At 41.1% G+C, this 19,646-nt stretch overlaps 1 protein-coding gene across 3 annotated transcripts in view; it reads right to left on the bottom strand.

Moving 5' to 3' along the window:
• The window catches only part of chl1b (cell adhesion molecule L1-like b), a 51,448-nt gene that overhangs the window by 23,848 nt on the left and 7,954 nt on the right, over window positions 1–19,646 (bottom strand). For 2 of the 3 annotated variants that reach the window (XM_088388789.1, XM_088388791.1), the window contains exon 3: window positions 11,723–11,905. The gene's annotated coding sequence lies outside the window, so the exon portion shown is untranslated. Of the gene's footprint in view, window positions 1–540; window positions 657–11,722; window positions 11,906–19,646 lie in introns of those variants that run through there. The other variant, XM_088388790.1, reaches the window with a different exon arrangement.

Raw genomic sequence — 19,646 nt, 5'->3', positions numbered from 1 at the left:
ATCAAAAGCTGAAGCAATATATTCAAGTCAGTCATACCAGAGTTCTGTTTTCCGGCAGACTAAGAGAATACTGTACATATATAAAGAGCATCATTAGCTGTAATTCAGTGCTTGAATTTCCTGTTCTGGCTCTGAGCAGCGCATCTGGACAATACTACAATGTGGTGTACTTCCTGTCATAGGGTCAAGCTGAGGTTGTGTTGAGACAAATCCATTGGAATGATTACAAGCCAGACACTCGAGATTTCCATCACAGTGTCAGTATTTATTCGAAATCCTAAAGTGTTATAAACATGGTAAAATTGAATAATATGTTTATATTCTTGAAAATCTCACCAGATCAGATCAGCATCTACGTTCATATGTTATATGGAAATAATTTTTAGGTATAAGCATCACAAACCTTTCTGCTTGGCAAATAAAAATGTCATCCCCAGGTAAAGAAAGCTGCGTCTGATTGCGTCATCCAAGAAGGAAATGCCTCAACATGCATATAAATATACTACACATGATCCATATGGTATGCATATACATACTTACAAAAAGTGACATCATCCTTTGCTCCGGTCCCCATAAGGAAAGTATATATTCCCTTCAAATGCAATAACATCCAGTATAAACCAGCAAGTAACTATTAGCAAAAAAAAAAAAAAAAAAAAAAAAAAAGAGCGAGAGAGCTGAGCTGGCTTTGTTTGGCTTCATACAGGCTTGATATGGAGCAGCACTGAGGGTCGTGGTCACATATGTTGCCTAAAGCCTGTGCCTTGGTTAAGACGCTCATTAAGCCTCTAACAATCAATCCGGCCGGCAAAGCCCCATGTAAAAGGCTATTCACATGGAGAGTACAAAAGAGTGGTGGAATGCAATTTCCAGTCCCCGATCCCTCCGTGTGGCACACAACTAGCTGTATGAAAATTTCATCACTGAAAGAAAATCAGAAGTATTAATGTGATCCTGCAAGAAGATGATGTCAAAGATAGAATTGATGGAAGCAGAACAATGTACGGTCCTTTTCTGTTGACCATACCGTACCGACTCCTGCTGATCTACTCTTTTGAAGCACACACAGTCCGTTGCACCGCAAGGAACAAATGAACTAATCGACCGATTTAGACTTTTGGCATTACACAGAACCGGATTGTTCTACTCTGATGAACAGGGAGCTCCATTCTATGGCTACACAGACGGACCGAGGCTTGGTGACATGTCAAGTGAAAGCTCGGTGAAGTGCTGAGAATGTTGATAAGAACCTTCCACCAAAAGCACAAGCTCGCTCCCACAGCACACGGGTGGGGGGTTGGGGGGGGTACACCAGGCGCAGTCAATCTGGATGATGTATGATGGAGGGACTGGTCTTAGATTTGGGTTTTACCAAGGAGAAAGGCAGAAATGAGAAAGGGGGATGGTCATGCTTGAATTATGCTGATGTGGTGTAGAAGAGCGGTGGAATTGCAACAAAAGCTTGATTCCAGAACTTGCAGCCACGGAGATGATGGTTTGGAATATCATTTTAGTTGTTTTTTTTAACAATATAAACACATAGGTGATACTGGATCTGGTGAAGGACTTTATTGTTTTTGAGGGGCGGAGATCAAATGAATGCGGTCAGCCAAAGTCAGTAATTGAGAGCACTCGGACCTCTGTGCATTGCCTGTGCCAGATCCTCAGGGCCCGTGAGCACTCATTAAGCCACAACAGGATGGAGCTGCCATTACAGCCACAGAAACACAGGCAAAGCCTTGTGAGCGCTTTACAAATGCTGAGTGTGGTCATGGAAGCTGAGGGAGGTGGGTGACTACCAAGACAGGCAGTTCCGAAACACAAACCTGGCATTGCCCTGGACTCAACCCCGGGGGGAAAGCCCCCCTCCCCTCCCTACTCTATTCTTGCAAGTCGTTAACACCCCTGAAGGCATGTGGAATGCATAAGAACTCAATTTCCAAGCAGACTTTCCTACGGCATCAACAATATAATCTACCGACTCCACTTACACACCTGCCCAGGTCTAACTCAATAAACTTTTTTTTTTTTTTTTATTAAAACATCTATCTCTGCAGTCAACAGCCTCACAGTCACGGTTCCCAATGCCACGGTTAAATGTAATCTTTCCCCCCCCCAAAAAAATCCTGCTTTGCTGCCAGAGAAAACGCTTACAACATCTTTAATTTATGACATGGCTGTAATCTCCCTCAAGCAGCAATCATGGAATGTTATCAGACGGCAACAAGATGGAATTTATCATTCTGCTGCAATTACAATCATGCTGCCTTGACCTGCAGCCCCACCTAAGCAAACAAATATTAGAAAAAGACACAAATTGAAATTAGAAGACATGTTTCTTCCTGTTTGGAGCAGACAATTCACCATAAAAACTATTACTTTACTTTAAAAGAGAATTTCAATGAGTCAGGGTTCAGATATGCTGAAATAGGGAAAACATTTCGCCTTTCAAATAACCTGACAAAGTTGCTAGCTACACACAGAGGAAGGATTTCAATTAGCTTTGGAAACCCATTTCTACCAAAAACTCAGTGTGTCAAAACCGTCAAGAAATCTCGAACCCAGCATACGCAGTCAAAAAAGCCCGACTTGCATTTGGTTGATAATGTTGGCTTCACACCATTCGATTTTGTGTGGTCCTAATGATCTGTGACTCCATCAAAACAACAGAATTCCAGCACTACATTGGCCTTTCATCTACTCCACAATTTTTTCCAGATATGTGTTGACAGTGGATTTATTCAGCGCAGCTCTACAAACAATCTGATCAAACAAAAATCTCTCTTAAAAAGCCACATCAAATACCTCACGCACATTCAGCAATGGTTGATTTAAAGACCATGTTTGATATTACAGCTAAAGTTTCACTTGTCACGGACACATGTTGAGAACTTTTACGCTACAAAAATAGAAAGTCTTTACTCCAGTCACACTTGACAGACACTGTTTTCAGTATTTATTATTTATTTAATAACTATATTTGAAAATATAAACACTTGCACATCGTAGACGATCATTTCCATCAACGATAGTGTGTCTGTCGGAAACGGTTTTTTGAGGAAACACTCAAAACACCGGCGACTTGCGTCTGCTTAATCCTGTTACGCCAATAGAAAGGTTTAATTATATCCAGAAAACAAGCTTTTTCCTTCTTATGGTCTTATGACAAAGACAAGCAGAGCTGGCCATTCATTTGGAGTCAAGCTCATAATAAGCAGTGAGGATCTAATAGCCTTTTAAGGACTGCCCTTCAAGGCTCTTGCTTCCACACACCTCCTGGGTCAAGCCTTCACGACCATGAGGGATAAGAGGCCTGTCACACTACACGGCTAATCCCGCGGTGGAAATTGTCGCCGGGATACGTCTCACATGAACGCGCAGCCAGAGATGAAGGGCGGAGCAATATTTGAGACGATTTACTGATTGTGTGCACGTGTTTGTGTGTGGTGGGCACGGTCACGGCTTTGTGTGATTTTGACACAGACAGTCAAAAGACAGACTGGCCAACTTTTCTTTTTCATTTCCGTTCAGCAGCTGCATAAAGGCAACCTGGGGAGGTCTAGTTGTGGCCGTGTGTGGGCTAACAGGATTATTAAAACATCACACTGCAGTGTTTAGAATTATTGTTTTTCCTGTTTTTAATTAAAAGAAAGTCCGTCTTTGCAGTTTATTAGGCCATTTAATGTCCACGCATTTCATAAATGAATCTTATTGCTGTGGGAACATTGCAAGTGTGTTCTTCTCCGAGCATCTCTTGATAGCCAATTAGCTCACGTCAGGTTTATTTGCCTGGAGGCACATTTAAATTAAATGCCCAGCAACCAAACTCACATTATGTTTTCCTTCAAGCTCCATTTCATCGGTTACACATACATGATAATTGTCCTTTTCGTTATTGTTTTTTATGAAAGCAGGCTCAGGGTACTTGGTGTTCAGGGAAGGCTCGTTTGGATTTATTATAGAGGCAGACATTAAATATAGGACATGTTTAAAAAACATTATTTATTTATTCACGCACAGCAAACATGGCATGCTGGAGTGTAGCAATTAGGCTAAAATCAACTTAAACAAGTGTCTCGATTAAATCTAAACACATTTGAAATAATCTTACAGAAGCAATATAATTACTTCACTTTTATGTGTACTGCACTATTTGTCCTTTTCTCAATCTCCAAAAGGTACATATGGTAGTTTGCCATCTTGTTGCACACAACTAATCTACTTATTTATAGCCTATTTTTCTGCTGAACATAAAAGTCAGTCTTGGTTCGATATGAGCCCACATTTGTCTTATCTACAGTCATGCAACGACATTATGGTGTGTTCCACAGGTCGGCTAGAATGGAATTACCTTTTGAGGGCTTGACACAATGTCAATCTCTGCAAGCTTGAAGCCAGACTTCCACTCCACATCCAGATAAGAAGTAATGACTTTGCCTTGCAATTACTGAATGATGCCTGCCATTTTTCTTGCACAATTTTCAGTTAATACTTAATATTACAGTAACTTTAAGACACATGAATCCAATATGTAGTGGTTGTAAAGAACTAATTCCTCACGAACCATTTCGGTTCTGTCTTTTGCAAGGTCAGATGGGGGAAAGCAACGTTTAACTTTACAGCTTAATGCCACATTCTAAACAGATGTTTCATTGTCTAAATCTCAGTTGACAATATAGTGATCCATGCTTGCATGCATCTTTGCGGGAAGGCTGCGAAAAATCTGCCTTGTTTTAATAGTTGTAGAGTAAAATGTCTGTCTTTGATGAAGTCCCAAGGCAACAACAGTGAATGCAGACCATCTCAGTTAATGCAGACCATCTCGTGTCACGAAACGGGAACTCCTTCTAAATGTGTTAAGACTCGATGGCAGTGGCATTAGCATTTTGGACACAAATGAATGGAGGCGTTTGTTCCTGTGTTCCCTGAAAGACTCTATTAATGGAAGGTTTAGCAATTGCTCTGTTTTCCACGTACCCAAGTCTGGGCATCCCACGTAAACAAGTGACATTATAATAATTGCCGGATTTCAGATTGAGTTTATTTTTTCGAAAACCACACCTGAATATCATTCAGATTTGGGATTTTTTGTTTCGACCTTATATGGATGGAAGCCGAATATCATTCAGATTTTGGATTTTTTTTTTCTACTCCATATGAATCTAAGCCAATTTGCAAGGAATGTAACTGAAATATACATGCACTGATTAATATCTTGACCAATATTTGGACATTGCCCAATAATGTATCAGTCAAAAAAGGCAGGCTTCAATAAATTACCTGAAATGGGCTCTAAATAAATGTTGTAATCTAAAACATGTGTTCTGCTACTAAATGTAAACAAATGACCAACTGTACAACCTTTTGACCCAGATTGCTTTGCAAACTCAGACGACCAATTGAGTTTAAGATCCAAATGGATGCACTACTGGATTCTGACCTCGACTCTATATGGGTGACTAATCCCATACACGATGAGTATTGATCTGCAACGGGTAGGACAGAGCATAGCCGCAGAGCAAATCATCATCAATGATGCTCTGTTAACCACAATATCATCAAATTCAATTAGCAAAGGATGCATCCTGATTTTTCTCACATCCACAAGCCATCCGTTTTACCCGGCCCATCCCCCCAGTTTAAGACGGCTTCCTGTGTGTCCACCAATATTGAACCCCATGTTTTCCAGCTCTTAAAAGAAGATAAATGAGGGCAAAGTCCCCAATTAGTCTCCTTTGTTGATTTCAAGAGGTTGTTGAAACTCATGCTTACTGCACACTCCAGCTCTTTGCTTTCCACTATATGACACGGACCATGAATTCACCTCAACAATTTCATGTGGTCATGCCGTGAAGTCTCAGATGAAGCATCAAAATGTGCCGAGGCAGCACTACAGGGATAACCATTAGTGTCCAAAGCTCTGTAGCTCTAATGATGATGGCTGTGGATTTGCTGTGGTCTGCATTGCGGGTAGCGGCGTCTCTAACATGAAATGTTCTTCAACATGCGCTTTGCAGATGCATTTACTGAGCCGAGGCAGAGCAAACACCATTTCATGTGGTTTCCGCTTATGAGGACAAAGGCTATTCGAGATCAATAAAATAGATTTGAGGTGATGCCTGTTTTCTAAAATTTATAGCAACGAGGTGGCATTTAATTGACTCTTTTGAGGCTTCTTGGAAGACAAACAGCAGAAATGTCTTTTACTAATTAGTTCCAAACCTCATAATGTCTCAAAAGAAAGTGCTTTCTTGAGGACTGAGCTAACTAAACACAGCCCTGAAATAACTCATTTGTGTCTAAACAGCTTTGTAAAATGAGTGTTTTGTAAAACATGTCATGTTTGTGTTATTCTGAGGAATGCCGTATGATATGCTCCAAGCAACAAGAGACTCGGGTCCTTGCACGATCTCCACAGAAAGACGCCAGCCTAGTGAACCCTTTGCCACACTTTCTAGTCTTGCTACGATCCAGCCACCCTGCAGGTGGTAAACAAAAAGAGGCGCTCAAGTCATAGAGGCCTTCATGTGGTATTAATGGAGCCGAGCCCTGAGCGGCAGAGGCAGACTTGTAGCCCGGCACACAGGAAGAGGCACAGCCATCTGCGAATGAGCTTGGGGAAACAGGGAATGCTCTCTACTCGTGGATATGACGCTAATGTTTCAAAAGGCGGCTGAGTTACACCGCGCAGCGCAGCCCGGGGGCCTATAAAGCTGCAGCTCAACAAGAATACACACCCTGGGGGAGTCAAAAACTGTGAACGGGCCCTCATGAGATGCCAAATGCCGAACTGCCACACACTCTAAAGTGGATAATGGCAATTCCATGACACGGGGTGCAAAGTGTGGGTTCAACTAGGGTGAGCAAGTTGAAGCAAGTGATTACTGAGGTGTAAAATAGCTTTAAAAAGCAGCTATGCCCTTGTTGTTTATTTCTCAGGGCAGACACCCGTGAATTCAACAACTGTCAGAAAAGTGACAGGGCTCAACATTACGTGCATCAATTATTTTGGCTTTGTGAAAACACACAGCGGAACTGTCACTCCAAGATCTCGGTGCCCCTTCTAATTTATGGTGACCCCTGCTGAGACTTTTTTTTCTTTCCAGAAAAGGAATTTATTACAGGCGACATCAATGTCATATAAAGTGTGATTACACTTTCAGTGACACTTAGCACATCTGGTCTAACGTCACAGATTGCTTAGAATCAGATTTCACAACCTGCCGTCAAATAAAAAAATAAAAATACCCAAAGGGTTACTTCGATCCCTTGCAACAAAAGAAATCTCTGCCGGTCCATTGTCCCCAAAAAAATTTAAATACTGTTAAAAAGCAATGCTGTGATCTGAATTATGAAAACTTCCCTGCTGTGAATATTTTTTTCCAGGCGACAAATAATTCCACTGCAATGCAGTCAAGCATGACTGAGTAGCAGTGAATCTGCATTTCTGAGCAAAAGTTGTCAAACACCGGATGTCCATGGTTTACCTAAAAACGCCGTTGGACTAACTAGTCAATGAATATTAATCCATCTTCTGTTATCAAAGAAGAGAATTAGAGGCAAAGTCACTCAAGAAGTCAGAGAAGTCAATTTAAATGCAAATGTGACGACAAACTTTTCAAGGAGGTGTGGAGTTCTTCTCTGACTCACCGCTTTCATGTCCGTGCTAGGAAGATGACATCATCTCAGAAAGTGGAAGTCGGAAAGATAGAATATATCTCCTGATAGTGATTTCATATCAAAAGATGAACACCCAGCTATAAACAATGTATTGTGAGATTTACAGCATTTTTTTTCCAGAGACCAACAAAATAACCTCTCTGGGATCATACAAACATATTTTTGAAAGAAGCATATTTCTTTGCAGAAACAAAACTCAAAAGGTCACACCAGTGTGCAGTTAATGGGAGCAGGGGTCACACTTTTAAAAATGTGGAGCTCTGCAGAGATGAATGAATTTGGATCCGACCCAGTTTGGCACGACTGTTTCATTCATCAATTGTTTGATGTAGGCTGGATTGACTTTGAGCAAGAAAGAAAATGAAGTCTAGCTCTTAGTTGGAGATGCTTAGAAAAGAATAAATGACTTATGGAGGCCAGTCTGAGATTGGCAAACTGCTTAAGCAAAATTAAAGCAAAATGGATCTAAAAAACATCCAAACTGCGGCAGTGCAGTAAATGATCAGAGCTCTGCCACAGGATCCATCCGGAACGTTTTGGTTGTTAGTAAGCTTTATCCAATCCTCTCTGCCAATTAGGATGAAGAGATTAGGTCATCGGTTGTTCGGGAATTCTCAAATAAATTAAATGAGTCAATGGGACTGCTGTTACCCAAAACAAATACGGATTACAAAGCCAGTTCAGGTGATTGTCCAATTAGTAAATTGGTCAGCCTTTAGTTTCATAAATCTAATCAAGCTTGATTTGTTTGCAAGTCTTCATGTATATATAAAAAATAAATTGTGTGACAGCTACAAGTATCATTGGGCTAATACAAAGCCACTCACACCAAGATTTCATGTTCAAACCAACATGGGCGACAGAGATCTATGCCTGCTTGGGGTTCCTCACAATCCTCTTACAGGACCTATGAGAGCATCACAGGTATTAATAAGGTCCCACAGGAAGCATTTGGTTGCACAAGCGGCCCCGTCTTGCAGTCACCTCATTTCAGGCCCATTAATTGTCGCAGCACCTTCAGAATGACATGACGACTTTGCAGTCGGTGATCCGGTTCGAATGAACGTCTACTTTGTGTTTGCCAAAAATGACGGTGTAATATGCATACAGTTTATTTTTTTCCAGGTTTTGTGCAGGATGACCTTTGTCTTTTAATAGCCTCAAAAATGATTTGTCGTTAAAAAAATGCCTGGATGAAATAGAGGGAAGTCCGAGCAGCCCCCGCAGCCTGACCCCGGACAAGCGGAAGATGAATGGATGTTAAAATTTCTCAAATGGATGTTACAAATTAAACCAACTTTAGAGCTTTATTCGGACGGAATAACTGTGATAAAATGGAACAATTTTATCCAAAGAATGTGAGAATAATATGAGGGGCGTTTATCTTTGGGTCGAGTTCATCCTCCACGCCGCCTGTCTGTCACGTATGTCCACCCTCATCCTCAGTGCCCTTCACTTGCCTGTCCCAGGGGTCCCCTTGGATCCTTATCAAGAAGCCAGCGCACAATAGCCTTCACTGAACACAAAGCTAGCAATACCGTGCTCCTCTTTTCTACTCTTTACATTTGTCACCTTTATTCCAATGTTCTTTGTTCGCCTTCCCTCTGCATGCATGACTTGTCCCAAAGTCAACTTGCACATTTTTGCTTTCACCAGTGTCATTTGGGCATAGCTGTCGTCTTTCTTGTTCCTTGGGGGGGGTACAACACTGCTTTTTACATAAACATTGAATTTTATGGATGTGTCCAGTGCTGCCGTGGTTGTGTTTTAGGCTCAAGATGACAGCACAGCATTCCAATGTATTAGCATTATTTTATCTCTGTTAGTAACCTCGATATTCAGCCATGAAATATTTTCCAGCACCCTTCCAGGTCTTCTCGGACCCACTCCGCTATCCCGAAAATATAGCTGATAAATATGCACATTGCTAGAACCCAGTCAGGCAAATCCTTCAATTCATCTTATCGCGCTCACTCTTTGTGGATGTGGTTTGTGACTATCATGAAAGGAGAGAGCTCTGGTATTGCACGGCGCCAAAGCACTCTAAGCCTGCAGTTGGGTGCACGGGTCGCCGCTATAATTACTTGGAGCTCTGGAGCCCCACCTGAACCTCTCGCCGGGTCAGGGAACTTGCTCGGTGCCACATGTCACTTGATATTACCGCCAATCAAACGGGGAAGAATAATCTCAATTTACCTAATTTCAAGATGCCCATGAGTAACATTATTAAACACAAACGCACAAAGTGTCCGCACTGCTCTGCCACATTTATAGACCACTAAGGCAGGTGATTCACCGTTGCCATGGTGATAATAGAGACATGCACGTCTCCTTTTTTTACAAGCTACTGGAACATCCACATCACGTTGAAGCATGAATCATTCTAAGGTTACTCTATTGTTGTTTCTTATCGACAAAAGCTACAACAACTGCTCATAACACAATGCAATGCCTGTGAGAGCAAACACACACGGACTGTAATCACAGGTGTGTCTGTTGCTAGGCAAACAGCACATGAACAGGTGAAGCCTGCTTTCATCTCACATCTTCAATGCACGTTCACCTTCAGAGGCTGTTTGGGAAGTTGTGCAATCACAAAAAGTGAGGCACGCTTGGAACACTAGCTTGTGTGTTTTTCAGTTTTTGTGCGTATGGACCAAAGAGAGCAAACATTGCAAAGCCTCTGAAGTAGTCGGAAGTTTGATGTTTTCCCGACTTTGAAGGAAACATTTGATTCACAATCGAGTGCGCCAACTGCTAAGATATGAAAAACGAGCCGTGTCTGCCGTGACAAAGGATGTTCTGTTGGCTGCATTTTGTGATCTAACTGATTCAAAGCATGAAAAGGTCCATGAAATGCATCAGGTTGGAGCTGCATATTAAGAGGCCGGGGACCGGTTGACGCGGGCTCGTTGGGAGACGCAGGACACTTTGCTTGTCCAATTACTGGCTCTTGCTCAAATTGTTGGTGAGAAAGAGTCGACCTACTTCTGGACACAAAGCACCACTGCCCTGAATAGTGAGAGGCTGTAGAGCGTGTGTGATGACAAGTGCTATTACAAGCTCTTGTCTTTGGCCTACAAATTCACTTCCAGGTAATTATTGTGTATGTGTGCTTATGAGCAGAAATAGGATCTGCTCCACTGGAAGAGCAGCTTTGAGATGATGACATTAATTAATGTCAGGCTGACCTTCACAAGGTCTACGTGTTAAGTAATTCAGCCATTTGGGGCGGGAGTAGATTAGCTATATTAAATTTCTTGAAATTTGCATACCATGAAAGGAAAGCAAAAATATCACAGGCAGGTTGAGTCCTGAACAACTGAAAACAAAAAGACTATTGATTGTTTTTAAGGCACCATTAATAATGAGAAAGTGCAGTAACATGACAGCATCTGAAATGAGGTGTTGGTTGTGTTAAGCAAGTGAGATAAATCAGGTCTATAAATTTATCAAGGGCAGCTGAGTGTACAACAGTTACACGCATCCCCATCAATTACAGCAAGCTCTCAGCAACCATCGCTGGCCCAATCCAATATAATGTGCTTTTAATCACACACACTAAAATCTCATCAATCATTGTGATCTTGTCACGCAATTACAACCGACAAAAAAAAAAAAGCCCTCGTCTACTTAAAAGTGTGTTTATTTCAATTAACTTTCTCACTCTGTCAAACTTGCGAGTTTCTGGTATTTTCACAATCGAATGACAATATTAAGTTATGCTTAGAATGAATCTCATTGATCATGAATTCACAGGCAAGAAAAGCATCATTTAAAAGATATCACAACTCGGGGCTTGACGTTATAATGTTCTACCAACAACAGCTGATCAGCAAAGTATTTCATTATTTTTAAGATATGTATACAGCCTATAACAGGAGTCACACGTGCAAAATCCCAACAAAGTGACAGCTATAATAAATTGCAGCATCTAACTTAGATAACTAACTGCCCCCCCCCCCCAATATATATATATTTTTTTAAAGAAAAGCACATCCAGAGGCATTATCATTTGAAAATAACAGTTTCTGAAACTAACCTTCAGGTGCAGCATAAGGTAGTCCTTCACCAAGTTGGCTAAAATCCCCCCAACCAGCCAAGCAGAGCAGATGGATATTCAGCGGCGTTTTGCCCGGCTTGCAGTGAGTGGCTCTGAGCCGTGGACCAGCCTCCCCTCCTCCTCTCGTGGATGCTGCTTGTGCCACTCCCCCCCCTACCGCCTCTGGAAGAAAAAAAAAAAAAAAAAAAGTAATAGCAGTTTCTTCCTCCGCCTCCACAAAGACTGACTCAAATAAAAGCGGGGACCCTGTCGCAGTCAATAGGTTTTAGAAAAACCCCATGGCAACGCAGAAAAAGCAGTGGGCAACTTCCCCACGTTGTGACCGGGTTAAAGACCCCCACCCAAAAAAAATATAGTGACAGCGACGTTAGAATGCGCAGGTTTTACTGGTCAGAGGTGCAGTGAGGGGAGCGCTAACGTCAATGGATGAGGAGGATGCCGTTCATTGGGAGATGGGAGTGAACAAGTATTTCAGAATGAACTACACTGAACAATAACCTGAATATAAATCAAAACTCACAACACAATGAGATTAACACCACCTAACATTTTTCTTTTGATGCCTTCATTGGTTGGTTTTGAAAGTGGGAAAGTGTAATAAATCTAATATTGCAACAGGATGAAAATGAGTATCACAAAAACAATTGGGGAAATTATTTATATATATATAAGTAGTAGAAATATTTGAGATGAATTGAAAGTAAATTGTTTTTAATCATGTGAATAGCATGACTCTGTCAAACTGTATTTTGTTGACTTTCCCAAAAAAGACAAACGAAAGCAACATATCAACTGTAACTGGTAGTGATGGGAAAATGCAGCTTCAAATTTGCTTCATGAACCATTTGTTGTGTTGTTAGTCTAAATGTAGAGCTTTAAGACAGTGCCATCCGGAGAAGTAAAAAAAAAAATACATGAGGTTCACGAAGGAAATCTGAAGCTTCATTTTCCCATCACAGATTCTGTAATACGTGACTGTTGGCAGCACATTCATTATTTGTGGTTCTGAATGGACATATGTTGTGTGTTTCAACAAACAAATGTCGATTAATTACATTCACCATGTTAAATGATCTCGAAATGTAACAGGAAATAATTCGTAAGTGGTGTTTCAGAGTTAGGTAACGCTCTAGAGGAGCTCTCTCAGCTGAATCACTGTCCCGTTCAATAACTCTAAAGGAGATACGATCACCATGGTAACCTCTAAGTGCAGTTTGATCCCCACATCCAATCAAACTCAGCTAATTGAAGTCTTTCAGATAATTGCCATCAGCTAATTGGACCGCTTTTCAGAGTCAATAAGTGTTTACCAAACACATGGTGTTTTGTCCTCAATTTGGAACTACCTGCTTTGAACAATACACTGAATAGGTGACTTTTTGGACTTGCAGTAAATTGACACATAAACATGTGTCATTTTATGATAAGACCGGTTTATTGTATTGTCAGATATAATCGTCTCTGAAGGGATGTTTGATTTTAGCATCTGTGACCGCATCAGATCATTAACAAATCTTTGAATCAGAGAAGCAGCCAGAAAAGGACAGAGAACAATCAATTTGGTGACCTCAGACTCTTGGAGAAATTGAACGGATTCCCAACTGAAAAATGACGCAGCGGTTAGATTTTATCACTGTTGCGAGTAATAAGAGGTTCACTTCCCATCACTCACTGAGTCACTGTGTTGATTACACGAAACCGCATAAGGGTTGAATATAAATCCATCTTTGGGATTATCCGGGAAAGACATCTTAAAAAGTGAAAACATATTTGCTTCCGAGTCCATTTTAGTCCTTAGGGAAATAACGACGGGTGCATGACTGACTCTAATTGGAAAAACAACACAAATTGTCTGTATCGCTTATTTTGTTCATTGGCAATATTTGACTAAAGATAACATGTTTATCTAGAAAATGTTGAATTAGATATCAGCTTTTAAGATCTACATTGCATTGTCTCTTTATATCGGGTTCATATTCGGCACCAGACAAAGGAAACATGATACTGTAGTTTGACAAAAAACGGGAGCGAACAGATGCAAAAATCTGATTATGGTTTATCATAATCAGATTGAAATAATGGATTAAATGAGGCACACATGTAAAAAGATACTTTTGTGAGGTTTTCTATGTGAGTGCTCTCATCAGAACAAATTAGATTTGAGGAGCATCTGCTTCCTTTTTTTTTTTCAGAGGGGACTTCTTCATGTCTAGGTGTTAAATGTTTTACTGGAACCTGAGCTATGCTTGCTACTGACTCTATATGCTGTTGCTAAAATCTATATAATAGATTTTTTATATTATACGAATATTTATAATTGTGGGAATTGTACTTTATTGACTTTCACGCTGAAGTCTGACAATCAACTGTGATTTTACCCCAACCTTTGTAATGAGTTGTTTTCTCGTCTTTGCATATTGAGTAAAAAAATCCTGAAACTTAACTTATTTTGATACTCTTGCATTTAGTTAAACCACATGGACCTATTTTACAACCGCTCCTCCGCTCACTCTCTTTGCCCCCAAAACTGACTGCAGCCATCAAGTGGTTACGTAACATTATTCAGATTACTACATTGAATATTTCAGAATAATTGCTACTGGGATATAAACAACTTGGAATGATAGCACCACCCCCGCAGACAGGGCAGGCCGAGGAGAAAAGAATGGAGCTGGTGCCATTGAAAAGCCTGAAAACAGAGGCAAACTCTGTCAAAGGTGTCAAAGTTCACATGCAGAGAATGAATGCACCCCCATCGGTTTGTTTCCGTGCGCTTGTTTTCCCTCTCTTTCTCTCTCTCTTTCTGGCTGTCTCTTTCTCCGCAGCGTTGAAACACTACGGGACTGAAATCCCTTCGCTGATGTCTGCTGGGCTGCATAATGAGAATAAATGAGCTGGAAGTAAATAAGCAGGCTGTGTGTTGCTCACCACTCCATACCAGTCACGTATAGCCTTTCATCAAAAATGAAGATGGATTATGTTGGCAAAAGGTCAGAACAATAGTGCAGTGTTCGGTGAGGAAACCCCAAGAAGCACAACTCCACAATATATAAATTGTTTAGCACAAAAGCGTCTTCAAACTGATTTTATTCTAATTTTAAGAAAGATTTCTTGCAATTTGGTTTTAGTTGATCGATTTCATCTAAATAAATGCCATATTAGCTTCCCAGCTGCTGTTGCTTCCTGCATCAATTAGCAATGCATACCTCAACCTTATTTTCAATCCATAATTAATATCAGCAGCAGGTGGAATGGGGGTGTTTTTCTTGGGAGATCGTGCCATCTCTCCAGCGACAATGTTCATTTCCTTTTCCATGAAAGCAACAAGGAGCATGGGCAGACTAGATATTAGTCGGGAGATTCACAAGTGTCTAGTAGAAGGTAGGTGGGGGGGCTCGCTGTATGAAATCTGTTTCCATAGCAATGCACATATTGCCGTTCTAAAATGCGAGCAGGATCGGAGACTAGTGCCAGTGTGTGTCAGTCATTTTACAAATAAGGGAATGGGGAATACGCTACCCCCCCGTCTGACCGTAATATAACTGTCACACTCAGTGATAAAGATGAAGTGTTCTTATTGCATATGTGCTGTTGTGTTTGGCACAGTTGTCTTTTGCGGCTTAGCGCGCACTCAGGAGATAATTTATTTAGCAGTGCATAGATCCAGTCTGCAAATGTGTTGTCTTTATTGTTGAGAATAAAGAGACAAATCTGTACAATAGAAGCTGGCTTCATTTCACCATCATCCATATTTAAGTAGCATGAACAAGAGAGGCCTTTCCGGCTTTTCTTTCGTACACCTCGACTTTGAGATGAAATCATTTCACGAATGCAATCGACCATGTTGGGTGGGACGTGAATGAGAAGAGAAATGAGGCCTTTCTTCTCGAAGATGAATGTGATTTGATTATTTGATAACGACATTGCTATGGAATTGGATGAACACAATGGGTGGTCGATCATGCAAGTAATTGTTTCCTGCTTTTATTCAAATGACTGCATCATATATGGAATATGTACAATCTCCAATATGATGCAACAATTAAGGAATACATCATTATGATTATTAATTATTTGACTAAGAGGCTGATAAACAGCACCATGAGAAAAACCATGACACCATTTCCTTCATTCTCCGCCACTAGTGAGCATGCCTGACTGGAAGAACATTTGGCAAGGGTTGAATGAGAAATGATGCTCTGGTGGGGTGGGGGTATGGCGGCAATGTAACTGTGCCCATGGGAGAACAGTGTTAGTTATTTCATCCACTTCAATTGAATTGTCTGCAGGAGCCTTCAGAAGTGTAACTAAAATATTTAAAACACATATTGGTTTTATATATTGAATCTTGCAATTACAAATAAATTGTATGTATAATATAGAATAGGCTTCCTCTGGTGTTGAAATCTAACGTTGGTAAAAAGGTATCGGTTTTACAACCGTAACTTTGTTTTGTATTTTTTTTTTGTGAAACGTGTGCAAAAAGTGGTCACTGAAACATTGCAGCATACCCAATGGGTTCTAGAGTATGCTTTAAAGTTTAAAGTTTAAACCGTCAGACTTAGCCAAAGTAAATCAAGTGTGTTTATTCCTTGTCCCAATTTACTGCCCGTTTCCTGTTCCTGCATTCGGATGAGACATCCTAGATCTTGTCACCCGTCTAATGTGGACACGTGACCTGATCTCGAGGAGTTGGGGGTCTTGTCAGTGAGGCAGAGGAAATGGCACATGTGCCGTCAAAGAGGCGAGCAGCAGTGATTCAGGGCTGCTTGACTGATGTCACTTTGACAGAGAACAGAAAGGACTGTGTTAGTGTCAGCAGGGAGCCAGACGCCAACATGCTACGATCCCCCTTCGACTACACTAGCCGCTATTAATGGCCTTCACCTCAAAGGAACCCCCACCCGCACAACCCGATGAGATTGATTAATACATCTTTCCCACTTATAATTTGTGCCACAGTATGTTGAACCGATTGGACCTCATTATTCATATTATGTTGGATTTAGCAATACTAATGTATTATTAAGAGCACAAAGATGAGCTTTAATGACCCACCGAAAAAATATTAGGTAGTAAACCAACAACAAAAACTTTCAATGGGAGTCTGAAAACAAGTGGCTGGCTTTGTTACCATGGCGATAAGGCTTACATGGAACTCAGGAAGTCAATTAGCAATCTGGCTGCATCTCATTAAATGTCTGGCAGCGGTGAGAGCCGGGCGGTTTTAACATTTGAGACCAGCCACCAGTAGGAAGATTGAACTCTTCGCTTCCTTTAAATGCTTTAATGGAACTTTTAGGGGGATCAGGACAGACTACATGCTATTGTCTACACATTCTTTGCCGTGTGCAAAAAAAATACAAAATTGGAAGCTGGGGACAAACACAAAAGAATCCACTAAGAAATATATCCATGCAACTAAGTCCTGAGTAGACACACATTCGATTCTAATTTAGTATTCTTTATTCAAACGGGACATTGATGAACACTGGTACAATACCTGGGCTGGGTGAAAATGCTCAAATTAGCTAATTTCCATTACCGTGGTAGGTAATATAAAATATAAGCAAGAGAAAATCTTCCAATAATTTACACTTTCATATTTTGAGAACAGTCTAAAGTACCTCCGTGCAACCAAGAAAGTGCATTCCGCAAAATGTGGGAGTTTCTAATAATTACATTTACAAACAAATACGCGAGTGTTTAAATTTGCATGAGCCTCCAGAAATAAACAGAAGTTGCTTGCTGCTCTGTCTTGTAGCTTTGTTCTGTCTCTAGGGATCAAGGGTGGAGCATGAACACCGAGGAACACCACCAAAGTAACCTTCCAGACAGCTCGCTCCCCTCCCTTCCCCCGTCACTTCCATCTGAATTCCAAACAGCATCAAACCCCTACCAACAAAAAGCAATATGGATTCGCCAAATGAATTGCCGAGCTTGTTATCAGGCAAGAATATATCAGGCCGCACGCTGCAGGTAGGTGGGAAAATGCTAATGCTCTCTGTTCATTATCGCCATTGACCAGTTTCATTGTAGGACCTGATGAATGCGTCGGCCGAGTGCATTCAGCAGCGTGGCTTCCTGTCATCGTGTGTGACAAGTGCATGACTTCAGCGTGCCCCCGGGGCAGCTGTGTGGGGATGCCGCATATCTTGCTCATCACACAAAATAAAGGGGGACTTTGATGCTATCATCCCCTGCACACGAGACACTTCGTACAGTCACTGTCACACAACAGCAGATTTCCATTTCCCCAGTAATTGAGTTTCTGTCTCGCCACTTGTGTTCACAGGAAGCGCCCACCAAACCGGGGTCACACCAAGGCACCCATCAAACCAGAGTCACACCAAAGCACCTGGCCACTTTTGGAATTAGAATACAAGCTCCAAGTCTTGTACTCTGTTCCCACTTCAGACATAAATGCGACAAAACTTATATAAATGAAAACCTTGGGAAATTAATCAATTTGGACGGGGCAGTGCCCCCTCGTGCATTTCCGAGGCTCTGGATTTCAATTATGGAGTTTATTGTTCGGCTATATGATTGCGTGGGGTTACTTGACTCCATTCAGGGAAACCCAGACTTCCCTCTCCTCTGCTACCAGAATGCTCCCTCCCTTCAAACGACAATTAAAACAGTGAAGGTTATCCACTGCTGTCCTCTGGTGGTAAAACTAAGAGTTACATTTCCCTGCCTGCGTATTTACATTTTTGTCTTGGTCGCCCTCTGCAGACCATTTGTGTTCTATAAATTATACCCCAACAAGGCACCCAGGTTGAGAAAAAAAGTCACACGTTGCAGCCTCACAGCTGATATGCTTGTTTGTTATTCCGAATAGATCCCACGACAATGATTGCAACCAATTATAGCGACCTGGTGTATAATTCAGCATAATTTTTCTTGAATGCCTTCCTACAAAAGGGAAAGAGATGACTCCCCGATAAAAACACTTTTGAATTCAGGTTCTTTTCATATTCCCCTTGACTTTGAGCTCCCCTTGCCACCGGGGTATTGCATTATTTTCTCGGAAAATTGTCTTTTGAATATAATTAAAGTCCCCTTTTTTTTCCTGTGTCAGCAGGGGATATTGTGGCAGGTCAATAGAGCACCGATGGAACAGCAGGAAGATGAATCTTAGGAGCGACTCCTATTCATACCCTTGAGCAAGGTGCTTGTTCTTACAAGCGTAATTGCCCCTTCAGCAAAGTTACACTTGTTTTCCATGTACAAAACATCATACATCAAAAAGACTTATGGGTGAGGTGTGTATTAAGACACTCCAGCAGCAGTGTTTTACAGTAGCTGCAAAATAAAATAAAAATATATTAATATTTCTCAGTGTAGAGTGGCTCAGTAATTTCAGAGTAATTGTTTTATTCAAGTTCTGGCACACTGGTTCCACCAGGGGATGAAAAAAGTGCAGAAAAAGCACACTCTTGTGCTCATTATATATATATTTTGTAAGAAGAAAAGGAAAAGCTTTGATGTTCTTCACACAAGATGTTGTAGGAACACAGTCCAGATTCATACATGAGAATATACAGCCTTGATAATGCCGGCTGGTTTGAATTAATTTGATTTTTGCTTTTCACACCAACACCGCCTCCTGCCATGTGTCAATTGCAGTCTAATCACACAGCCCACACCTTCTGTTAGGGTTGACAAATTATTGTGATCGTATGATTATGTTGGAATGTGGACTAGAATCTTCAACTTTGTCACCTTTCCTTGACTCTGGAAAGTTTCCACATTCAGTTGTTGAAACTTTCCAAATGATGTGGAAATATTCTTGCTTAGTTAGTTATCTAAAGTGCTCCACTAAGTTTCTGTTTCCACAACCTTGTAAATCAAAGAGCTAAAACCCTCTGCACTGATTAACCAGGTTGCAGAGATGACCCCC

Source organism: Syngnathus floridae, chromosome 11 (genome assembly GCF_059516105.1).
Source record: "Syngnathus floridae isolate MCC-2025c chromosome 11, RoL_Sflo_1.0, whole genome shotgun sequence".
Classification (NCBI taxonomy): Eukaryota; Metazoa; Chordata; class Actinopteri; order Syngnathiformes; family Syngnathidae; genus Syngnathus; species Syngnathus floridae.
This window is presented reverse-complemented; position numbering and strand designations above follow the sequence as displayed.